The 26,143-nt window shown below is 45.2% G+C and overlaps 1 protein-coding gene across 1 annotated transcript in view; it reads left to right on the top strand.

Annotated features, from left to right (window-relative positions):
* LOC147734747 (aldo-keto reductase family 1 member C15-like) overlaps positions 1 to 26,143 on the top strand; it is a 364,446-nt gene that overhangs the window by 284,412 nt on the left and 53,891 nt on the right. The window lies entirely within an intron of this gene.

Below are 26,143 nucleotides of genomic sequence, written 5' to 3'. Positions count from 1 at the left end.
CAACATAACCAACTTCAAAGAGAGTTGCTTAAGGTTCAAGAATTAATTCTCAGTTCAACTAGCTAGCTCTCTAAGAAAAAGATCCTCGTCCCACAAAGACGAATACCTAGGACCCAGGGTACTTTAATCATTATACATGTTGACACACTGGTAAGCTATCAATCAATGTGTGCCCTGGTGAAATTTGCTTATCTACCAACATTAACAGTACTATAAGACCTACCCCAAGGAAGATCTCTGTCACAAAATTCACCACTTCTACCAGAGGAGCTGACAGGAGATCCAAACCACTCGAAGCACACCAACAAAACCATCTCCCCAGGCCAGTTTGTACGCCTTAGGTGTTCCTGGGGACCATAACTCCTTAATGAGTTTTGAAGCCTCTTGCGATACTAATCCTGACACCTGCCAGACTCTCCCAAAATCAACCACACCATCTGCCTTAAATGTACCTGCAGTACTAACTTGTGATTCTTGCCTGAAGCATCGGTTAATAGGGTTGGGAGTTTTTTTTTTTTTTTTAAATCTTTATTTACCAGTTTACATAATAGAACAGCATATCTGAAATAGTGTACCCAGTTATACATCTCCATGTCAATATAGCTGAATAACAAAAGAAAAAAGTTTGTCTGCAACATTCAACAAAACAAACAAACGCATGCACAGAACATTGTATACCATTGAACCCACCTCACATGTCCCTCTCCGTCCCTTGCTAGCAGTATAAGTCATTCATTTGTGTACCCAGGGGGGTCAAGGCTTTAGCCAGAGTTGATCCGATATGTTAATGCCAATGAAGAAAGCACTCCCCCTCCCGCTTAGCCCACCCCAGTGGGCCCCAAGGCTTGTTCAATTTGTGTGGCAGATTGTGTCTGCGCTATTGCCGTGCAAAGTTTTAACAGGCCCAGATGTCTTTTGGGCGGGACTGCTGGGAAGTGTGGTAGAATACAGATCATAGTTTGTATTGCAGTACTCAAAGCTACTTATCCAGCCCTTCAGCGTCGTAGCTGGTTTTTGCCCCCATTTAAGTGCTATTTCCCTCTGAGCTAGAATTAACTGTAGTGTGGCCTAAGGCCAGCTTTGAACGCACGTTATGTTAGCATGGCGTATTAGGAGTTTAAACGACATTTTACCTCTTGCCGCTTTTGCACATGACACTGCATATAGCTGTTTTTGCAAGTTAGGCTTCGTGAAGGTCTACACATGAGAAAAGGTTTGTTTTCAATATCTCTAGACTTACATTGTGCCCCTAGTCTGCACAGTGAGTGCTGAAGCTGTCAAGGTTATCATAACATGGTAGCTGTTGTGCAACATGATTGAGTAACGCTTTTTAAAAACACAACAATTTGGCAGCTGTGAGCCAACTGATATTCTGGCGCCCTTATTATTGCCCAGTTGCCATAATTTCACACACTTGGAAGATTTTCCGTTTCCAGGGATGCAGAGAGCTTTAGCTGATCTGGATGTGATTTACTCTTACTGAGTGGAAAGGTAATGGGGTCCCCCAAACAAGCCTAAGAGAGCTTCTTTAGTTTATAATACATAGTTTCTATATAGGGATGGTGTTAAAACTAGGCGCTATAAGTCCTGTTTTCACCATCATTGTAATATGATTTCTCCTTTTGTATTTTATGGAATTGTAACAATGCTGATGTTTGCTATGATACTGCACCTGAGATCACATCGTTAAAATAAATATTTTAACCTTACCCTGTCTCTTCTTTACTCCTGTTGTGGACTGGTATGAGAGTATAACGAAAGAGTGTTCTCACTTCCCACCATTCCTGAGTTTGTCCTGAGTCGTATGTTCTAGGTTGTCTAATCATTGGTTACTTTGCTATAGGACGAAGAGCTAATGTGACACAGATGCTAGCTGGTTGGTGTTTTTCTAGGTACTGAGGTGAGTTTCTGGTACACCACAATTCACTGATGGCCTCGGTCTCTGTGCACAGTACTGTGTATGAGCAGGATCCTTGCAACATGGCCCCACCAATGATGTGGTCTTATTGTGAGACTCTCGAGTAGTGCTTTGATCAGTCTACGAACCCCTCACTATTGTTTCCGGTTGCCAGTGGTGACAGATAAAACCTACCTATAGTTACATAGGTCATTTCAAGCTTTATATTATTAAACGGTTTTCTATTGAATTACTACCCAGTTGTGCTTTTTATTGCATTGTACTAGTCTTTCACTATGTCGTTAAGGCTGCGGTGGATATCCCAGTAAACTGCCTGTTGGCTGTGCGCAATCATTTGCAGGATTTCCTAGTCACTTTCGAAGGACAGGCAGTGGTTTTTGTTGTATCTGCGGACGCAGCATACCTGTTTAAGCTGTTTTACTCATGGGTCACTTTTCCTGTGGTTGATGCTAGTACTGGTGTATTTCACTCCTACACTCCATCTGCTGTGCCTGCCGAGTACGCTCTATATAGGATACAGGAAGTTCTAATTTCTGCATGGCAGCTTGCAGTTTGGTTTAATGGCGCCCTCCCACACGTTGTAAGGGCGGTCAGACAAGGACCGTTGTCTAATGCAGGTGCTTTTTGGCCTGTTTTAGCTGCTTATACCCTGCACCCTAGTGCGCCGCGGTTGACAGCTTTTGAATTAAGGCCCCTTTATGCCTCTGCAGTGTCAGTAATAAGGGGTCTGGTTCATTACATTTCCCGCAACCTCCCGGGTGGGGCCCTGGGTGGTGCCACGCATCCAGTTGGGACGAACGGGCTGAAGCTCAGTCCCATTATGGTTAATGCGGTTAAGGGCAATTGTCCCCAGGATAAGGATGAAATGCCTTTTTTGCTTGCTGAAAAATTTGACCAACTGGAGGCAGTCTAAGGTGCTTGCGCCGGCTTTGTACCGTACTCACTGTGGATGGGACACATTTTCCCCTCAACGTGAGATTCCTTTGCGGTCCATGCCATAGCCTCAAACCCAATACCCCATGCGGCGAGAAGCTAAAGCTTCCGTTGCGGAAATTCTTGAACAATTGGAATATCAAGGTGTGAGTGAAACGTCTGTGTCTCCGATGAATAATCCTCTTTTTACTGTGACCAAGCCAGATGGCTCATTAAGTTTGGTATTGGATTACCACCACTTAAATTCACATTGTCATACATGTGCAGTGCAGAATACTCACAGTTCTGCTCTTGTGGATAGTCTTGTGCGCAAACAGTTTAAAACAACACTTGACATATCCAATGTTTTTTTTTCCAACAATCGGTCCCATCTTAGTAGTTAATAGACAGCTTTTACCAGTGGTGGCAAACAACTCTAATTTTGCTGTTTGACTATGGGCTATAGGAACAGTCCAGGCATCTTTGCCGCCTGCATTGTCTCTCTCTTGGAGGGGCTCGGCGCAGATGCATGTTCGTATGTGGATGACATCTATCTCACAAACGACAAAATATTGCTGCATCTGTGCCGTGTGGAAAGCATAGTTTGCAATTTTGCGGATTTGGGCTACAAATTTAACTTTGCAAAATCACACATTGCAGAGTACACAATGTTGTTCCTTGGCTACGAGCTTAATAATGAAGGTTGAGGTTTGGTTCCTCACTTCCTGGCGAAAATACCCACTTTTGCGCGCTCCCACAACACTGAAGAAATTACAATCTTTACTGGGCTTTTTAAATTTCGGGCGTACCTATATTCCCGGATATGCCCAGCATATCAAGCCTCTTTAGGCCTTGATACAACCTTCTTTCTCCAAATCGTGCTGGCTGCCTGAACATTCAGCCATCTTGCAATCTTTGCAGGCTGATCTTCTAGAATCTAAATTCCTGTTGACCAGTGATAAACACACCAACCTGGTGATAAGAATCATACCGGGCGGTGGGTTTTACATACCTCACTTTTAATGAGGGTGACACAGTCCCTGTCGTTTACAAGTCACACTTGTACACTTCAACTGAGTTGCGGTTTTACACTGTGGAAAAAGTTTTGACATCGGTGTAAATGGCGATTCTTAAGGAACGTGCACTGTCGCAGGGAAAACGCATTTTGGTTGTTACTCCGTATCCTGCCTTGGAGGCAGTGACGAAAGCCAGTGTACCAAATTCAAAAGCTTTGCAGCCACGGAGGATACAATGGGCCACGTCTTTGACATCTCCGGATGTCACGTTCATTTTTTATTCCTCTCTGCAGACTCAGGAGTTCTTGCAGTTTGAATTTGTTCATCCTGCTCCTCTGATGATGCGCCCACTTGAGGATTTCCATTGTATCATTTACACTGACGGAAGCGCGCATGCGGGTATGGATTCAAAGCACGCATATTCTTCGGTTGCGCAATTGTGGTTGGTACTAAGGTGGATGGTGAATTCAAGTCCGATGTTGTGCATACACAGACATTAGGGGACTGTAAGGTCCAATTGGCAGGGCTTTATGCTCTGATGCTTGCATTGGAGGACGCCTATCCCAGTGATTATCGGGACGCTAAGGGAGCATGCAAAGTTTGTACTAATTTACACCATAGCATATAACGTTTGTACTAATTTGCACCGTAGCGTAGCAGCTAAATGAACAACATGCTCAGATGCTTTGAGAAAGCAATTTTACATGCCTAAAAGCATATAACCAATTCACAAAAGTTAACTTTTACAATTAAAACATAGGGCAATGAGAGAGCTGATGATTTTGGGGTCCCCCCTAACCTAGGAGGAGGACCAAGCAGATGCCTTGAACACAAAGAGCATAAACAAAAAGCACAGTTTGTTGAACATCAGTGGTGGTCCCATCCTCTTAGAACCACCCAAAGCATAGTTATCAAGCCTCTTTATGACTTTATACAACCTTCTTTCTCCAAATCGTGCTGGCTGCCTGTACATTCAGCCATCTTGCAATCTTTGCAGGCTGATCTTCTAGAATCTAGGGGCCAGATTTACGTTAACTGGTGCATCCCCAGGGATGCGCCAGTTAATGTGCGCCACAGTGCGCCACAGCTCCGCCACCCATGGTGCGCCGCATTTACAATGCGGTGCACCATGGTGCAAGGCAGGGAAGATGCGTGACGCATCTTTCGGCGTACGGGCGGCGCATTGCTGGAGTCATGTCGCAAGTGCAACATGACTCCTGCAATGCACAGGGGCCACCCCTAAATTGCATGGTGCATCACCCTTACGCCTGCTTCAAGCAGGCGTAAGGAGTTGACGTAGAAAGTGACTCAGTGAAATCTTGTTGATTTCACTGAGTCACTTTCCAGGGGTCTTCCTGCGACGGAACGCCCCCCCTGCACCGGAACGCCTACATGAAACCTGACGCAGGTTTCATGTGGCGCAGGGCCTTACACCGTGACGCATCTCCATAGATGCGTCACGTTGTAACTGCCTCGTAGGGATGCGCCACATTTACGCCACCTTGCGTGACACAACAGCTGCGTAAAAGTGGCGCAAGGGCCTCATAAATCTGCCCCATAATTCTTGTTGACTCTTGATAAACACACCAACCTGGTGATAAGAATTATACCGGGCGGTGGGTTTTGCGTACCTCACTTTTAATGAGGGTGACACAGTCCCTATCATTTACAAGTCACTCTTGTACACCTCAAATGAGTTGCGGTTTTACACTGTGGAAAAAGTTTTGACAGCTGTCAAATGGCGATTCTTAAGGAACGTGCACTGTCGCAGGGAAAACGTATTTTGGTTGTTACTCCGTATCCTGCCTTGGATGCAGTGATGAAAGCCAGTGTACCAAATTCAAAAGCTTTGCAGCCAGGGTGGATACAATGGGCCACGTCTTTGACATCTCCGGATGTGACGTTGATTTTTGATTCCTCTCTGCAGACTCAGGAGTTCTTGAAGTATGAATTTGTTCATCCTGCTCCTCTGACGATGCGCCCACATGAGGATTTCCATTGTATCATTTACACTGACAGAAGCGCGCATGCGGCTATGGATTCAAAGCACGCATATTCTTTGGCCTGCGCAATTGTGGTTGGTACTATGGTGGATGGTGAATTCAAGTCCGATGTTGTGCATACACAGACATTATGGGACTGTCCCGCCCAATTGGCAGAGCTTCATGCTCTGATGCTTGCATTGGAGGACGCCGTTCGTGACACTAAGGGAAACCGTAGCATGCAAAGTTTGCGTAGCAGCTAAATGAACAACATGCTCAGATGCTTTGAGAAAGCAATTTTACATGCTTAAAAGCATATAACCAATTCACAAAAGTGAACTTTTACAATTAAAACATAGGGAAATTAGAGAGCAGATGATTTTGGGGTCCCCCCTAACCTAGGAGGAGGACCAAGCAGATGCCTTGAACACAAAGAGCATAAACAACAAACATTTACAATGCAATGGTTTCGCCTTTGGAAAAGTTTGAGCTATTGGCATTGTAAATGATAAAAATTGTATTTATGTGTTGGTTTTGTAAACAGATAAATAAATGGCATTGTCATTTACATGTATTATACAAGTGTAATTTTTCATTTCATTTAATTTCATTTCACATTGCCATTAGCTTAATCTCTCGCAAATGTGAGACCTATTGTACCCTACGGACGAGCTCAGCACACAGCAATTACTACCACACACACACACACAGAGCCACACAAACACAAACACACCCAGAGCCAGCCACACACACACACCCAGAGCCAGCCACAAACACACACACACCCAGAGCCAGCCACACATACACACCCAGAGCCACACACACACCCTGAGCCACACATACACACACACCCAGAGCCACACACACACACACCCAGAGCCACACACACACACACACACCCAGAGCCACAAACACACCCAGAGCCACACACACACACACACACACACACACCCAGAGCCATTGGTGTATTTTCTGCACCCCCTACCATGACCTTATGGGAAAGTTAAATACACCAATGGGGTGAAAGCAATTTTGACCATACCATTTTAGAACCAGAGAACGCGCATAGTGGCACTGAACAACAGTGTCACAAAATGGACACAGTGATTAGATCAGCACCCATAGGAGCACGATAAAGGTGAAAAATCTGGGGTGACCGCATAGAAAAGGCAGACTCAGCAGCAGATTTCCTACCATTGCCTGGCGGCCTGTTTACACTTATTGTACCCGAGTAGAAAAAGCATCATAGCAATTGATTCACAGTGTTTCAGAGGAGTTTCCCCACACTGACGAACCCCTGCACATCCACGGATATCAGAATATGTTGTGAAATCCTGCACAGGCCAGTCACACACCCCACTGCCTTCCAACCACATGGAAGTATATCCCATGAGGGAACGAACCGGAAATAAAAAAAACGAAGGTAAATAAGCTTCCAGGCAGAGGGATTGGTGGTGGAGTCTCTCACACACAGTGTGGCACTACTCCTGAGAACTGTTTCATCATATCATGAGCACTGAGCAGGTTCAACATTGAAGCAGAGTGGGGACTCCTCTTAAAAAATAAAAGCCAAATCATGCTTAAATAAGCAAATAAAAGCCGCACCATGTTTAAATAAACAAATAAAAGACAAACCATGCTTAAATAAGCATAAATCTATTGTTTGCGTGTTTTACTCAATTATTAGATGCTCAACACAGACAGGTTTGCTCCTGGGCGACCTGCAGGTAGCACAGGCCGCTCACATCTAATTATGCAGCAAAGGATGGTACACAAATAGGAAAAACCACCATCATATAGGGACCTATGTTATGCCACTTTTTTTTAACCTGCAAAACATTTTCCTTGCGTGGAAATCCCTTCACGTGGACCCTCTGAAAACACGGGTGGGTTCTGGCACTTTCCCACATTCATTAAAGAATTTACAACTACATGAAGTGGCAGTAATGAGTGTGACAAAGTCTTCGAGAGTTTGTAAACACACACACACACACCCAGCTATGGCTTTGTGAGGGTCCGCCACATTCTCAGAGGAGCAGCACACCCCTTGTAGTGCTCCCAGATGTGTGAGGCGTTGTGGATCTCAGGAGCCTGAGCACAGCCCGAGCACAGCTCTGGTGCATGGTGTGACTTCCAGCCCAGTGCATGGAGCATAAAAACACAAAAACCCACCAGCAATGAACAGAGTTCAAGGGAGGGAAAAGCAACAACAGAAAACCGCACACTCACATCCAGAGCGCCCTCTTGCACAGCACGGCCCTTCAGAAACCAATCACATGAGCGATGAAACTACATGAGAGAATGAACAATACTAAAGGCTGTGTCCAAGCAAACTGGCCTTGCAGGAGCAAAAAGAAAACAATAAACTTACTGTTCTACTCAAGTCGTTTTCAGGCTTCGAGCTCCTCTTTCCTGCAGCCCAAGCAAGGGCTGTGTCGCTCAGGAAAGTATTTTCCAAGTCAATGTTTCAAAGTCAAGTATAAAGAAAGGGTCTGCCTGCCCCCTCCCTGGCACCCACCTCTAGGAATCCTGCCTGAACACAGCCAGACAGGTATGCTGACTGACAGAGCACAAGATGGCGGAGGGATCTGGGGTGCACACGGTTACTTTGAAGGTAAGGGTGGGAATGCGAGGGATGGACGAGAGGGTCACAGGGAGTGGTCACTGAGGTGGAGAGAACAGGGGCAGCAGGGAGAGAGAGAGAGAGTGAGGTCAGTTAGGTGGACAGAACAGGGAGAGGTCACTGAGACGGACTGAACATGGGCCGCAGGGAGTGGTCAGGCAGGCGGATAGAGGAGGGGCTCAAGAGAGATGACGCAGGCGGACAGAACAGGGATGGTCAGTCAGGCGGATAGACTCATCACAGGACCCAATATGGAACCTTCATCAGCGCCAAGAAGCCGAACTAAACACTTAAAATAACAAGAGCCGCTTACCGACTGGATGTTTTTATTGCCGATTCAAATGTCACCGCAATTATCCGCCATACTATTTGCAGTCCAGAGAAGTTATTTATCCACGTGATTAGCTTGGTATTTATCCAATAGAAATAAACACACATGGAGCGGGGCAGGGAGGAGCATAGAACAGGCAGTAAATCAAACAAGAAACTATGACCCAAACACGATGATGCAGAACCTTCAATCTCAATTCAAGCTATAAATGATGAACAGACTTTGGTAGTGCGTCAGACACAAATGTTTACATGCACCCTTTCATTGGAAAAAAAAACATGAAATAATGCTCCACGAATAAAGTATTCACCATTTGCTGTTGTATAAAGACTTCCTTCAGATGAAAATTCAACCCGATTTCCCCTCCAGGGGGCCTCCGATGCGATTTAATATGTAACTGCTATTTCAAATGGTCAGGGAGCAACATAATCAAGTGGGCCAGAATACAAATATCTGAAAAAATGAGGCTCAAATGCCATTTCTTTCCAAAACTTGATTTAGATGCTAGAAGGCAAGACAATCAGGAGCGTGACCGCCTTGCGAGCCTTGAGAGAGGAGTGTGTCCCGTCCCACTCTCGTGAGCCCCCAAACCGAGCAGATGATGTTGATGAACCGGCGGTTCGGGGGGGAGGGACAAGTTTGCCCCTCTGCGCCAACGTGTGAAGGTAGGTCTTGGCAGGTGAATGCTGCGAGTGGGTCATGCACGACTCTTAAAATGAAAATAAAACCCACCTACAAAGTCTTCTTGTCCGACACAACTCAGATTGCGACTCCATCTAGCTGGTGGGGAAAAATCGCCGCTATGCAAGAGACGCGCACGCTAGGAAAACACACAGCTGCCTGCAGTCCGCCACCTGAATGGCCTGGCTCGCAGGCTAGGAGGCCAATCCCCCTGCAAGCAGTGATCACAGGGAAGTGATCACAGGGAAGGGCGCCTTCATTGAAAACAACAACGATGACGAGTTGAAAACAAGCCGCTCTGACGGACCGAACGCTCTGCAACGTACCAGTAGATGCGAGAAGTCGAAGGGCCCCGCGCCATCTTTGGAGGAATGAGCACAAATAAATAAATAAATAAATAAATAACCACCGCCCACCGCCGCATGACGTGGGCAAAATGCAAAAAACTGTTGGGAACGCCCACGAATCTGGTCCGGCCATGACGGACAGATCTCTGTTCCAATGGCTAGCCTCCATTTATGGAGCTAGCCAATGGAACAGAGGGGCGGGACTACACACACATACTCTAGACAAAAGATTTCGCCTGGCCGAAAGTCTGCTGCGCAGCTTTCGGCGAGGCGAAACCTAAAGAACACGCAGCAAAGATCTTAGGCGTGCAGAGTGCGATACCCTGGACTGTTTCTCTGAAACCTAATATTCCCATTCAGCTGCATATTCCTGTGCCTGCGTTCATGGGTGTTTTTCCAAAGTAAATTCCTGAGACAAACTGTAAAGTGCTACAGTTGTGTCCTTTCATATCCTAGGAAACAAGTTAACGCTTTCTGTTTTTATTACAATCTAGGTAGCTGTTGAATAGCGGCTAGGATTACCCTTTCCCCTCTGTAGACCACAATCAGATCCAGCCTGAAACTTAAGGAATGGATGACTGATGCTGCCCCAACTTTGCTGTCCTTTCCCTGGTGATAGAGGGTCCTCACCAACACTGCAGCCTAGAAAGGGAGCATCAGATAAACATGCCTAGTGTAGAACTGTATTTAAAAAAACAGTGGGTGTTTGGGAGTCATTTTGACAAGTATTGCTTCCTTCTTTTCTTACCCCCCTCACCATTCATCCGCCCTTGCTTTCTTTCCTTCCTGCTCCGCTGCTTACCTTCCGAAATCACCTCCTTTTGTTCACCTGTCTCCATCTTACTTCTTCTTTTTCACCTTTCCTTGGTTTTTCCTCCCTCCTAACCTATGCCTTCCATACTCACTCCTTCCCAGCTGTCATCCACCCTCTAACCCCTTCTGTAAATCTGTCCGTTCCCCTTCTGCCGTGTACCTATTTCCCTGTTCATCCTCATCTGATACTCCACGTTGCTTGTCTCTTCCTTCGCCGATCCTCCCCCCTCCCCCGTCTGTCCAGGCCCCCACCCCAGGCCCTTTGCCCATCTCCTTCCTGCTCTCCATCTGTGCCCCATGTCTCCCCCCTCCGCCATCTCCTCCTCTGCGTGCGAGCCATCCATCCTGCCGCCTGACTCCATCACCCAGCCGCCGCTTTGAGATTGCGCCTGCCCACCAGCCGTGAAATGGTATTTTCTTCCCCAGCTGCCCCGTCCCTCCGCATGCAGGTCGCCGAGGGAGCCCTGGCTCGCAGATACTGGCGTCCTTGACAGTCTTCGCCCCTGATATATATTTGTTTGTTGTTGCTTTACTTTTAGCATCAGTGGAACATAAAAACAAGAAAAAGCACTCAAAAGGCACGGACAGCGGGAGGGAGGCGGGAAAGGCTCAGACAGCGGGGGGGCGGGAAAGTCTCGGACAGCGGGAGGGAGTGGGAGGGGGGGCGGGAAAGTCTCGGACATCGGGAGGGGGGCGGGAAAGGCTCGGACAAAAGACAACATGAGACGGGGCATTGGAAATAACAACAACTTCAAACTCGCCAACCACTTCGGCCAAAGGCTTTTCTAAAATGACGAAAACATCATGGGACAAAAATAAAAAAAAAAGTACACGCCCACAGCCACATGACGTCAGAAGTGGGTGGAGAGCGAAAAAATCGCGGGAACGCCCACGAATCTGGTCCGGCTATGACGGACAGATCTCTGGTCCAATGGCTAGCCTCCATTTATGGAGCTAGCCAATTAAAGCAGAGGCGGGACTAAGCCCCACACTGTAGGGACATAAGATTTCTCCTGGGCGGAGCTAGGAGCTCCGGCCCTCGGCGAAACCTAAAAAGCACATTTCGTTGAACATCAGTGGTGGTCCCATCCTCTTGGGACCACCCCAAGCATAGTTATTGGCAAAAAAAATCCCAACCAAAGGCCCTGCAAAGCATTATGGGACGAGATAAGCAGTGGGCAGTGAATTTTATAGTATCCAATATCAAAATAATTCTACAAAGAGCTGCAGTTCACCTAGTCGTTACTAGATGTCCCTCACGAGTGAAATGCAAAGCATTGAAATTACTCTTACATCAAGCTGCAGTTCCACTAGTCGTTACTAGATGTCCCTCACGAGTCAAATGCAAAACCATTGACACTCTTTCATCAAGCATTTGCATTTGACTCGTGAGGGACATGTAGTAACCACCAGTTAAACTGCAGCTCTTTGTAGAATTATTTTGGAAGCTACATGTAGTGCTGCTACTAAAAGATAAAATGATCTGGGCTCGAGTGGCTGAGCTTAAAGAGCGGCTGCCAGTTGTCTTTGTAATTCATACTCTGGGTCACCAGCGTGTTAGAGTTCATGCTGTTGGCAATTGTCTTGCAGATGAAGCCACTAAGACCGCAGTTGCAGGATACTCAGTCGCAGCAGTTACAGGTTCCATCTTGGCAGCTATTGCCGCAACAGAGAAAGGAGGTAATTACCCTAGAGGTTTCCCTTCTAAATACTCTTATCATTTAAGCCCTAATAAAGTTCCTCATGTGAGAATTAACGACGTTGGTGACAGGTTGATACCCAACACGGACCGCAGACAGACGTTGATTATACCAGCCCACGCTGGGATGGCCTCATCGCATGCAGGCGTGTCAGCTACTGTATCTCTTCTACAGCAACGATATTTGTGGCGGGGTTTGCACAAACAGATGCATGATTATGTCCTTCAATGTGGCATTTGTTAGCAAATTAAACCTTCTACTGCTGCATGCCAGCCCCAAACTCAGTTGTACATATCTAATAAACCACTTGCTTGTGTTTCTTTAGATCACTGCAGTCCTTTTTCATCCGATACTGCATATAAGTACATCTTAGCAGCAGTTGACTCAAGCACATGCTTTGTGTGGTTGTGGCCGCAATGCAGTGCTGATTCCAGAACTGTCATAAGGGATTGCGTGTCTTTGTGGGAATTTTTGCGTGTGGTACCTTCCATTCAGACCAGGGTACAGCGCTTGCCTCCAAGGCATACAGGGATGCCATGAGTTCTTTGGGGGTCCAGGTCAAATATTCGTCTCCATACCAGCCTAAGGGTAATAGTGTTGTGGAGCGAATGAACCTTGACTTAAAGCAATCCTTGACAGCCAAGGTATTAGTTACTGACCGAGACTGGCTAACCCACCTCAATAGCATACAGCGTGCACTAAATAATCTCCCTAGAAGGTCTCTGGGTTGGCGGACCCCATACAAAATGCTCTTTGGCATCAAAATGTTTGTTCCGGACCTTGAGGGTCTAGACATGGCGGCAGCGGCCGCATCCTTTGACGTAGATGAACATTGTAATGTTTTACAGAACCTACAAAAGACCAGAGACAGTCTTGCAAGGGAACATTTTCCCTCCACCCACATCTGATGCTGCGTTGCACATTCCGGTAGTCAGCTGGCTACCCCAAGTTGGAGAACTGATCCGAGAGAAGATCGAGAACAAGAAGGAATTTGGTCCCTGCTATCGTGCTCCAGTTCCCGTGCTTGGCGTGCAGGGTACAAGAAGAGTCATTTTATCTCCTCTTCCTGGGCGAAAGGGGAACAGGTACATCTCCATTGACAATTTCAAACTACACAGGGTGGCCGATCCTTCATAGTTTGACACCTGTGGTTTTGTGTCCAGCAATGGTGTGACACGACAATTTGCTGTTAGCGCCGGGACACTTCCGAGTAGCTGTGCGCTGTATAAATTAAAATAACATAACATAACATAACACTCTGTTTTGGTCTCGGATCCTGCCATCGGGCCTGATATTGCCATTGAATTGAATACAGTTGAGGATCCTTTATTGCATTCGACTGCTGGTGATCCTTTTAATGATACTGAATATACTTACCCCACTGACTTGTCTATGCCTGATTTGGAGACCCGTGTGGCTCACGTTTTTCATTTGACACTGGCTCCACCACATCAAAGTCCACTTCAAAACTTTAGATTTTTGTTACCTGGTTTAAAAAACATTTTTTGATTCCCCCTTGGACTTACATTTGACTGGTGCTTTTTTTCAGTTTTTTTGTTCATGTCCATCGGATTTGTTGTGTATTTTTTTTTCAATTTGTGAATGGACAGTATGTTCAAGAAAAAACTTCAAGTAGACTAATTGATGGAACTTTGGCCCCCCACACCTCTTTGCACATCATGAAGAGGGACCAGACTTTTGTGAATATAACTGCTTGGCCCGTTTTAGATGGGATTGTATGGGACGCTGTAAAGTTCCAGGTTCATGGGCCCACAGAGGTTATTAACGTTCCCAATGTACTGCGTGTTTCTATGGGGGATATGGTTAAACAAAATATTCGCTCTAATGATTGGGATGTCAAAGCAGTAGGGGACTCTATTTTCTGATTTGAAATATTATGCTGCCTTTGATGCTGAAGATTTGTATCTAGATTCTGCTAACAATGGTGATTTATTCTGTTACCAGCATTTTGGCAATCACTTTCTGCATAAGATAAATACATTTAGAAATGTAATTAACTACGCACAGTGGGAACATTGTCCCGCACCTGTTGAAGGCAGCTCTAAACCTCTTTTGAAAAAGTTTTCTTATTTTACTGATTTTGATCAATCAAACCCTGAAGCATTTTATTTTAAGATGACTGAGAAGTCCTCTTCCAAGGTTAGACTTACCCACACAAAATTACTGTATTCAAAGTCCTTTATTGACCAGTTGGCAATTGAGGGCTATGAGCTGTGGAAAGATACAGTTGATCTTAAATCTGTTAGGGGTTCTAAAAGTTGGCAAGTGCAAGGCACAGAGGCTTTGCATCGTGCATGTCTCATACCGAACTATATGTTGTTTCTGAATGCTACTATTTCACAAACCACCTGCTTTGGAATGGCTACTTCTAAAAAATATAATGCTCCTTCATTTCCTGATTTGGGTGAATACCTCCATTGGAATAATCACACCAGTACTTCCCTTAGTGATTTACAAGCCCTGTTTAGAAATTCCTCTTTTAATGTTTCCAGCATTAATCCCGAAAGCTGGTTGCTATGGCAAAAAAGTGCATATTCCTGCCAGCACTATTTTGTGGGTCTAACCCCTGGCTTTACAGAGGTTAGAGTCGATCCCCGTTTTTAGAGTCAACATTCGGTCACCTCCTACTCTGTTGGCAAATTGTGTCGGAGTTGGCTTAAACACATTGGGCCCGATTCACAGAATGAACTTAAGACTCAATCCTCAACTAACTGCTATTTTGGTATTCACAGAATACACTTACTACTTTTGGCATTCACAGAATGAACTTACTACTTTTGGTCTTCACAGAAGTTAGGATTTTGTCTTAAGTTAGTCTTAAGACAGACTTAAGACAGACTTAAGACAAACTTAAGACACACTTAAACAGATTTAAGACAGACTTAAGACAAAATCCTAACTTCTGTGAATACCAAAAGTAGTAAGGGCCTGATTCACAGAATGAACATAAGACTCAATCCTAAACGTACTACTATTTTGGTATTCACAGAATGCACTTACTACTTTTGGCATTCACAGAATGAACTTACTACTTTTGGTATTCACAGAAGTAAGGATTTTGTCTTAAGTCTGTCTTAAGTCTGTCTTAACTCTGTCTTAAGTCTGTCTTAAGTTTGTCTTAAGACAAACTTAAGACAAAATCCTAACTTCTGTGAATACCAAAAGTAGTAAGTTCATTCTGTGAATGCCAAAAGTAGTAAGTGCATTCTGTGAATACCAAAATAGTAGTAAGTTTAGGATTGAGTCTTAAGTTCATTCTGTGAATCGGGCTCAATGTTCATTCTGTGAATACCACAAGTAGTAAGTGCATTCTGTGAATACCAAAATAGTGGTACGTTTAGGATTGAGTCTTAAGTTCATTCTGTGAATCGGGCCCTCTACCTTGGCGTCAGTTAAATTGCATGGGGCCGATTCACAGAACTAACTTAAGACAAAATCCTAAACTTACTACTTTTGGTATTCACAAAAGTTAGTATTTTGTCTTAAGTTTGTCTTAAGACAGACTTAAGACAGACTTAAGTTAGGATTTTGTCTTAAGTCTGTCTTAAGACAATTTTTTGACAAAATCCTAACTTCTGTGAATACCAAAAGTAGTAAGTTTAGGATTTTGTCTTAAGTTAGTTCTGTGAATCGGGCCCCATTTGTCTAAACTGACTGACGCCGTAGATTTGAATGATTTTGTAAAAGGTCCTGCAGCAGGCAGATCGAAAAGATGGATATATGATGCTTACAAAGAGGTTTGGAAACTGTCCCAAATTGAATCTGCTTCTAGGCTCAGACCTATTGATCAATTGAATTTAGAAAAAGTGCTTGCCGTTGTAGATAATAGCATTAAAACCCTTTCCTCTTGTATTTACACGATAGATAATATTGTTTCATCTGTTGTTGATATTGTACAAGAAGATGTTGCAGTTTTGTACCATGGACAAAATAAATTGCGTTCTATTATGCAGTTTGCTTGGACTCTTCAAACGTTAAAATCTGGGAAGGTGCCTTGGGATTACATGAACACGACTTCTTTATATTTGCTTCTTTAATTTGGCTGTTAAACAACAATTTATGTCAATGAAAGATGCCACGTTTTCACTGCTGCATATTGAAAAACTGGAGCCGTTACCATTTTCAGTCTAATTCTAAGTCTAATTCAGCAGTTTGGCTCATCCATGGGTTAATAACTTTGCCTTTTCCCCTGTTTAAATTTAAGCCATTTATGAAACACTATGCCATAGCTAGATTTGAACCTTTAGGTGGTGCTTATCTTCATGAAGTCTGGAATCTCCCGTTTACATGTGCTTGAGGGAAGAAAAATAAGTTTATTTAAAGGGTGAAGACTGCACATCCACACCAGATCACTCTTTAGTCTGTGGAAATCTCCAATTGCACGGTTCTTGTAATGTGATGGCACTGAATCTTGCGTGTGTTTTGAAAGGCACCCCCACTCCGGCTATTGCACCAACTTTCACGTTGCTTGCGAATGGTAGTTATTAGTTATTAAATAATGAAGATTGCTGTGGTATGCTTGCTGGTGTTCCGTATGAATGTATGACGTTACAATGCATACATTCACAACGCATACCATTACAATGAAACTTTTACAACGCAGGATCCAATACAACCCATGCCATTACAATGCAGATGCTTTTACAACGCATGCTATTACGTAAGTATAGGTAAGCATTTTTATTTTATTTTAATTAATGGAAATGTAATAGTAGTGCAAATGTTGGATAGAGTAGGGGTTAAAATTACTACTCTAACTCCAGGGGGGTGTAATAGTAGGGTAAGTGTTGGACAGTGTAGGGGTTAAAATTACTATCCTAACTCCAGGGGGTCTAATAGTAGGGTAAGTGTTGGATAGTGTAGGGGTTCAAATTAAATTAAATACTTACCCACACAAACATTGTAATGGCATGCGTTGTAATAGCATCTGCATTGTAATGGCATGCATTGTAATGGCATGCGTTGTAATGATCCTGCGTTGTAAAAGTTTCGTTGTAATGGTAGTGCTTTGTGAAAGTTGCGTTGTAATGGCTGTTTCCCGTTCCGTATATCGTTACAGTTTCCCAACGTGTAGTTTGCTGTAAGAATGTGATGTTTCCTCCTCCACATGGGAGGCTCGATATTTTCATCTGGCCTTCTATTCCGACCTTGAAAGCAGAGTTCAACAAGATGCCTCGAATAAGAGCTCTTTTGTCCCAGAAGGAAGTCGCCCTTACATCTGCGCGTGAGACATTCGTCCTTCACATTGCAAACACCCGTACTGAGGTACATGCCTTATTGAATATAGACCTGCCCCTGCATTTCGGTGCTTTGATTCACACAATCTTTAATGCCTCGTCTACCACGGGCCAGGCACACTTTTTTAAAGTTGTCAGTTCGGGCCTTGTGATCTCATTTCAAGCTACATTTGGTGTGATACCAGCATCTTTTTATTCAATTGTTTAGAGTGTCTTTGGTGGTTTCCCGTTAATTCTCGCTTTAGGAGCAGGCATACTGCTGTTAATTTGTTTACTCCAGAATGGATGCACATTCTGTGCCCCACGACGATCGGCCCTGGCTGCTCCAGCTTCGTAACCGGATGCTTGAATACTATGGATCACTACCTCTGGCGACTCTGAGTGTGGCGTATGGTTTTTCATTCCAGTTCTCGTATTTTACTTGCGTGCAGCCTGTTTTCCATTGACTGAATTTTGGATTTGAGTGGGCCCTGGTTTTGTGTCTCTGCAACACGGTATCTCCTGTCCCGGATTTTAATCTACTAATGAGTCCCTTAGTTGCTCATGAAATAGATTGTTCTGGTTTTGGGATTATGGCCTGCACAGCGGCTCATGGGGTCTTGGGCAATTGGAACATATGGAATGCGGCACATGACTTTCTGGCATGCAGTTATCTTGAAGAAAGCCTGAGTTGTCCTCTGATGATGCTAGAGGCTCCGGCTATTGAAGAACATGTATGTTCATTTCCATTACTGAATTGGATGGCTGAAATGTTCATGGATGATAACAACGACCTTCTTTTGGAGGCAGTTGCGACATACAGTGGCAATACACTGTTGGATTGAAGTGAGATTTATTCTGCTTCATTACCACGTACTGAACTCGAGAATTTATTTTCTCAATGATATATTAAAATGTTCTACATTTTTTTGTGAGGTCTTGTTCACACCATGGCCACTCATGAATGTTCTACTAAATTGTTTACTTTTTAATTCGGATTCTTGCTTCCAATTATCAAGTTTAGCAAATTTTCTGAACTTGGTTCTGTCTCATTCGAACTTGATCTCTGCGTTCTATGAATCTTGCCCCCTTTATTGTGCGTTCTTCGATCAAGGGAGGGTGTAGTGTGGTCTAAGGTCTACTTTGTGCATACGTTATGTTGGTATGGCTTATTAGGAGTTTAAACCCCATTTTACCTCTTGCCGCTTTTGCACACGACACTGCATATAGTTGTTTTTGCAATTTAGGCTTTGTGAAGGTCTACACATGAGAAAAGGTTTTTTTTTACATCTCTAAACTTACATCGTGCCCCTAGTCTGCACAGTGAGTCCTGAAGCCGTCAAGGTTATCATAACATGGTAGCTTTTGTCCGACATGATCGAGTAACACTTTTTAGACACAACAATTTGGCAGCTGTGAGCCAACTGAGATTCTGGTGCCCTTATTATTGCACAGTTGCCATGATTTCACACACTTGGAAGATTTTCCGTTTCCAGGGATGCAGAGAGCTTTAGCTGATCGGGATGTGATTTACTCTTACTGAGCAGAAAGGTAATAGGGTCCCCCAAACAAGCCTAAGAGAACTTCTTTATTTTATAAGACATAGTTCCCATATAGGGAGGGTGTTAAACTAGGCGCTATAAGTCCTGTTTTCACCATCATTGTAATATGATTTCTCCTTTTGTATTTTATGGAATTGTAAGTGTAACAATAGTGACCATATTATTTTTAATCCTATGTCTGCTTATGTTGGCTAAGATACTGGACCTGAGATCACGTCGTTAAAATAAATATTTTAGCCGTACCGTGTGTGGACTGGTGTGAGAGTATAACAAAAGAGTGTTCTCACTTCCCACCATTACTGAGTTTGTCCTAAGTCGCATGTTCTAGGTTGTCCAATCATTGGTTACTTTGCTATATGACGAAGAGCTAATGTGACACTGATGCTAGCTGGTGGGGGGTTTTCTAGGTACTGAGGTGAGTTTCTGGTACACCACAATTCACTGATGTCCTAGGTCTCTCTGCACAGTTCTGTGTATAAGCAGGATCCTTGAAACATAACCCTATCGCAATGTATTGCTGCGTTGCTTTCGGAATGTTTTTGACATAACTCAACAGTGCAACCTCCGGTGAGGGTGCAATGTCCAGCCCCGTAGTTTCAGATAGTGCCTGGAAAATTGTGACCCAGTACGCTTTGATCTTATCACAATTCCAAATGAGGTGGGCAAAGTCGGCGCACAGGAAATTACATTTTGAACAACAGTGAGACCTTTCAGGATCCAGCTTGTGTGCCATCACAGGGGTCATGTAGATCCTGCGTAAAAATTTAAAATGTATCAGCTTGTGGTGGCTGTTTAGGGATACCTCCTTAGTCTGACTACAACATACCTCCCACTGATCGTCTAGGATGGGGTGCCTCAGATCAGCCTCCCAGGAGGCCCTAAGCTTGGAATCGTCCATTGGTATCATGGTCACACAAGCCCTATACATTTTGGAGACTAGGTGTTTCCCCTCAGCACTATCTACAACTGCAGAGAGGGGGGCAAACATATCCGGCTCTATAGGGAATCTAGGAATAATTTCCCTTAACGCAGACCTTATGCAATTGAGCACAAATGTATCCATGAAGGAAGCTCCACCAAACTTTGCACCGTCCGTACCAGAAAGGCAATGCCCATTTATATATAAATCCCCAATTATGTGCGGATCAAATTTGATAAGAGTGTGTTTCACTATTGCTTCGCCTGTGATGGGGATCCATCTGCGTTTAGGGATCGGCAAACCAGGAGAATACAGCACCGGGGAGCCCATGATCCTAAGCAGTTTCTGCCAGGCCAGCTGGTAGTGGAGACTGTTTGGATGTCAGTGGGGTCACGTAGGAAGCCCTGGGAAATTACAGTGTTGAGGGCATCGGGTAATACCAGATCTGCCTGTGGGCGCAAATACGGGAGTCTAGCATTGTGGTGAAACCAGGAATGAGCATAGCTACATTTCGCCACTAAATAGTAAAATTGTAGATTAGGGACCCCAAATCCCCCCCTGTCATAAAGTAGTGTCATCGCCTCCCAACGGACTCTAGGTCTTCTGCCTCCCCAAGTCAAATGAACGAGATGTGTGCGAAGAGTCTCAAAAAATATATTTGTAAGGATAGTCGGGATGTATTTAAAGGGATATAGGAACCTGGGGAGGACGATCATTTTGATGAACGCCACCCAACCTGTGATGGAAAGCGGGAGCCGCATTCATCTGTCTACCTGAAGTTCCAATTGATGAATAGCCTGACCATAATTCAGTTGAATGATTTCAGAGGTGTCAAGGTGAATGTTAATCCCTATGTACTTGACTGAGTCTGCAGTCCAAGTAAGTGGGAACTCACAATCCCACTGAGTCGTGCTGGAATTTATGGGAAATATCACTGATTTATGCCAGTTTATTCCCAGTTCAGAGAACTGGCCGAATCTAATAATCTCCCTGATCAATGGATTCAGATTACTCTGCAGGTCTCTAACATAAAGAATAATGTTGTCTGCTTTAAGCGACACAAGAAGGGGCCAGTGTTAAATTGAAGTCCCCTCTGTAAATGGTGCTCCTGAAAGTGCCGGACCAAAAGGTCCATGGCCAGTATCAAAAGCAGCGGGATAAAGGGCAGCCCTGCCTTTTACCCCAAGATAATTTGAAAGAGCGGGATAGAGTACCATTTAGTCGAATCCGAGCTGTGGGGGCTCAATATAGTAGGGCGGGGAGAGCGATGAAGCCTCTAGGCATACCCAGCCTGTGCATTACAAACAGTAAAAAGGGCCACTCTAAGGAATCAAAGGCCTTTTCCGTGTCCAACAGGACCGCCCCCGCCGGGATTGCTGGATTAATTCTATGGAGCACTGCACAGGTTCAGGGACGTAGACCTGTTAGGCACAACGCCAGATTGGACAGGGGAGATTATTTTATCAAGTAATACGGCGAGTCGCATAGCGATCATTTTTGTCAATATCTTGTAATCTAGGTTAAATAGTGAGAGCAGCCTATACGAGCCGCAAAGCAAGGGGTCCTTGCCAGGTTTAAGCAACTGGATGATTACTGCCTCATTAAGAGTGGGAGGGAGTTGCTGTCATTCCAGGGCGTCATGTTAGAACTCGAGTAGTTTAGGGGCTAAGATATCTTTATACTGTTTATAAAAAAAAACTGTAAATCCATCAAGGCCAGGAGCAGTGGAGTGGTTCAGAGCTTCTATGGAGGTGAGTACTTCGTCTAAGGAGAACGGTTCAGCAAGGAAATAAATACATTGCAATTTCTGAAAAATAGTTTTCAAGCTCCGTCGATGTGTGTGCAACCCTGAACGTATGTAAGGTTTCGGAATTAGTAAGAATTTTTGGTGCAAATCTCAGGATTGTGCGTGAGGCAAAGTCCCGTTTCTGTGTTTAGCTCCGTAATATACGAATTAGCGTAGGGGGACCGCAATAACCACGCTAGCATACGCCAGGTCTCTCACCCTCCCCATACATATGCGCCGTGGTATATTTGCTAAGGAACTGGGGGCCTCAGTTATGAAAAGTGACGCATTGCTGCGTGTAAACAGCGATGTGTCACTTTTCATTGCGCCCTCCATGCGACATGCTGGATGCGTCATATTTACAGTATGACGCATCATGTTGCAAGGCGTTACAGATACGTCAGTATTTCTGACGTATCTGTAGGCACAAAAATGACGCATTGCTGTAGTGTGTCACAAAAGTGACGCAACTCCAGCAATGTGTCCTTACGCCTGCTGTGAGGCAGGCAAAAGATATTGATGCAATGGCGTCCTAGAAGTGAAGCAGTGAAATCTCAGGGATTTCACTGCGTCACTTCTACGAGGCTTACTTGTGTGGGAATGCCCCCCCCTGCATACATTATACCTGACGCAGCTATAATGTAGCGCAGGGGTTTACAAAGTGACGCTTAGATGCGTCACTTTGTAAGTAGAACGCATCAGGGTGCATGTTTTACGCTGCTGTTGCATCACAAAAAGCAGCGCAAACCTGACACATGGCCTCATAAATAAGGCCCTGGGATTCCCGGCTGGCAGCCTCTCGAAATTCAGTCAACAGCACCAGCCGGCATTTCGAATCTGTCGAGTCAGATGAGAGCGCTATTGCTGTGTCACTAGCAGTCAGCTGCTGTTCTAATCGGGATAAGGTTCCCTTTTTAAAAAATAAAATTCCCTTGAGGTCCATCAAAACCCCCACCTGCAATGGTGACCTCCCTGATATACACTTTAAATGCCTCCTAAAGAACCGCCCAGGATTCCACTGACCCCATATTAACTTCAAAATATTCTTCTATGGCATCCCTAAGCAGTGTCTGAAATAGATCATCTTGTTGCGCTCTGCCAGGGAATCTCCACTGAAGTTCGTGGCCTTCCGGTCTAGGTACACATAGTTTAAGAACCACAGGGGAGTGATCCGAGTATGTCCTGGGGAGAGTAATAATGGCCTTATACCATGTAGTGGGCTGCGGGGTGAGAAGCCAATAGTCGAGCCTCGTCCACATATTGTATTGCGCCGAATAGTGTATGTACTCAGTGGTAGTGGGGTTACGCTACCTCCAAACGTCCGAAAGTTGCAGGAAGTCACACATGGATGTCAGAACCCTTTGTGAATGTAGTTTAGTGTCAGGTGAGTCGAATGAACAGTCAAGTGTATGATTAAGGAGAAAGTTGTAGACCCCCCCATCACGACACTGTCAGTGCCCATGCGCAAAATCTTGGCAAGCAGGTCTTGAAAGAATGCAGGACAATCAACGTTAGGGGTGTAGAGGCAGACAAGTGTCAAAACGTGTCCCATCAGGGTTCCCACCAACATAACCTAGCGGCCATAGCTATCCAAGTAGCTCTTGTGGAGAGAAAAGAGGAGCCTCTTGTTAATCAGGACTATCGTGCCCCGGGCATATGTACTGTAGTTCAAGAAAAAACGGTGCTGACCCCAGCTAGTTCCGAAACATGTAGCGTCTGCTTAGGCAAGTGGGTTTCCTGCAAAAAGGCCACATCTGCCTGATGCCTTTGCAGGTAATGAAGGACATTTTTCCCTTTTCTAGGATTGTTAAGTCCCCTAACATTCCAGGTTATGGTGGTGAGGTTGCAATGATGTGTGAGTTCAGGTAACGTGGTAATACGGACTGTGGGAACAAATTATATGCATATGGTGTGCAGAACAAAATTGTATGTACGCATGATGGACAACTGGTAATCAAAGCACAAGTAACAAATCTTGAAACATCGCCACCCATCCTCACATCCTAGTACGCAAGGAGCTAACCCATTTAAACAATTTCCAAAGGCATCATGTAACCCTCTAAGTTGGAATCGCAAATAAAACAAACAATAAATTACAATCAATGACTTTGCCATGTGCTACGCACGGGGGCTAGCAACACTCCAACAGTGCCCAGTCATTTAGCAAACATGGAAATATAACATCACAATTCTGTCTCCACCCTAGTGACCTTACGTACGAACCAGCAATTTTGAAAGCTAAACCTTCCTCATTAATCAGTAATTGGAAATAAATTCTACACATGCGTTGATCCGCTATGGGGGGTGGGGTAGAACCTTAGCCATCTTTGCTTTGCTGGCTGCTTGAGTGTTTATATCATCTGCAGAATTCCTGAACCGCTGTGGGTGACTCAAAATGCAGGGGTGCCCATTTATGTCAACCCGCAAGCTAGCAGGATACAGCATGCCATACCCAGATTACGTAAAGTAGCCTTGACTCCGGGGTATTTACGCCACGCTTCCTTTACCATCATGGTAAAGTCAGGATAGAGTGCCACTGTGGTGCCCTGCTAGGAAAGGTAACCATGCTCCCTGGCTAAAAGGAGTGCAGTGTCTCTGTCTCGGTAGTTCATTAAGCGTGCAATGATGGGTCTCGGTGGACTTCCCGGGTTGGGGTGGGTCCAGTGATCTATGAGCATGTTCAACTACAAAGCCAGTGGTGAATGCCTCCTTTCCAAATATGTCAATGAGCATAGTGTCACCAAAAACATCCATCTGCCCTATGTTTGTGGATTCCGGAACCCCAATAATTCGAAGGTTATTGCTCCGACTTCACTCTTCCAAATCTTCATTCTTTATGGCGACGTCTTTCAGGAATTTCTCCACATGTTCTAGCCGTTTGAGAGACTGAGCTGCCCCATCTCCAAGATCAGAGGTTCTGCCTCTCATGTGTGTCCAGCTTGGCCCCATTAGCTTCCAAACATTTGTCCAAGGTGTTGAATCTGCCATCCAACGATTTAAAACCCTCCCTCATCCCTGCCAACAGGGCTTTCTGGGCGGCGGCCGAGTTTGCCATACTGGACGCCTCCAGGCCACCCTTCACCATTGTGATGCTGGAGTCCTGTGACTTGTCTGTCTCTTTGCTGAACGGTAATACCCTTTGCCGAGGATCTTTCTTGCCCATGCTCCTCACATGCTGATCACGGGAATTGTGAGCAGCCCACAGATGTAGACCCAGACAGGTCAGGCGTGGAGATCAATGTCAATATGCAACGTTTGAGGCAGTAGGGGGATGTAGTAATGGCAGCGCAGGGCAGCTGGGAGGACAGGCCACAGGCACACAATTGAACCCAGAGTGAGTTGCTGATAACAATCTGCGCACCTATCCCAGATGGATGTTGAGGGCAGGAGTACAGCCACCTCTAGACGACATGGCCAGTGGGGCCCAACATGTAGATGCACGGAGGCACCAAGGAATCTGTCTATGTAATGGGAAGGGCTTGCGGTGTGGAGGGTCGCCCAGTCGGAGTAGTTCATGCTCCTTGAGACAATATAGTAAATTCAGTGTGCAGATCTGGCAGTGTTCAGAAGAGGCCCATGAGTGAGGGCCACTTCTCCCACCCAAAGAGACCCTGTAGCGCAACTGGCTGGTTGCTCCATGGCTCTACCGAGGTCCCTATCACCTCAGGGTCTACGTGAGCATTGATGGTGATAATCACGCACCCAGATAGAACTGGGGTGGGGGGGGCAACGGCTCAATAGGGTCTGATCGGGCTGGGGGGAAGGCCACACAAGCAGAGCTCTCACCGCCGAGCAGGAATCAGAAGCGGGCTCCATCTCTCCCGCGACGCGGCAATCACCGACTTCGGCCGTGGATGCCATCTTCAGCCGCATTGTAGTTACTGCGCAGGTCCCACATGAAAACTATGGAGCCAATATCTCTGGACTGCAGGCCGCCACAGCAAAACGGGAAAGCATCGCGACTGCACCAGCCTTAGCGCTATCATCGGGTCATGTAGGAAGCAGCAGTATTCAGTTCTTCAGGAGACAGACGCTGGGAACCCGGACTGGCAGACCGAGCTTCAAAGCTGCACGGCCATCTTGGTCCAGAGCTTAGCCATGCCCTATAATAAGGTTGGGATGTTTGGAAGAAGAAGAGGGTCGGCAATCAACATTTCCATTGTGTCCATATACCAAACCTTTGATGTCAAAAAAGGAGTTACCAATACAATCTCTGCCGATTCCCTTCTTACTTTCAGAAGAACCATCTGAATTAACGCAAAGGGCGGGAAAGCATAACCCCTTAAATTCCCCCAGTGCTGCAAAAATGCGTCCAC

This window comes from Lissotriton vulgaris, chromosome 1_2, assembly GCF_964263255.1.
Source record: "Lissotriton vulgaris chromosome 1_2, aLisVul1.2, whole genome shotgun sequence".
Classification (NCBI taxonomy): domain Eukaryota; kingdom Metazoa; phylum Chordata; class Amphibia; order Caudata; family Salamandridae; genus Lissotriton; species Lissotriton vulgaris.
This window is presented reverse-complemented; position numbering and strand designations above follow the sequence as displayed.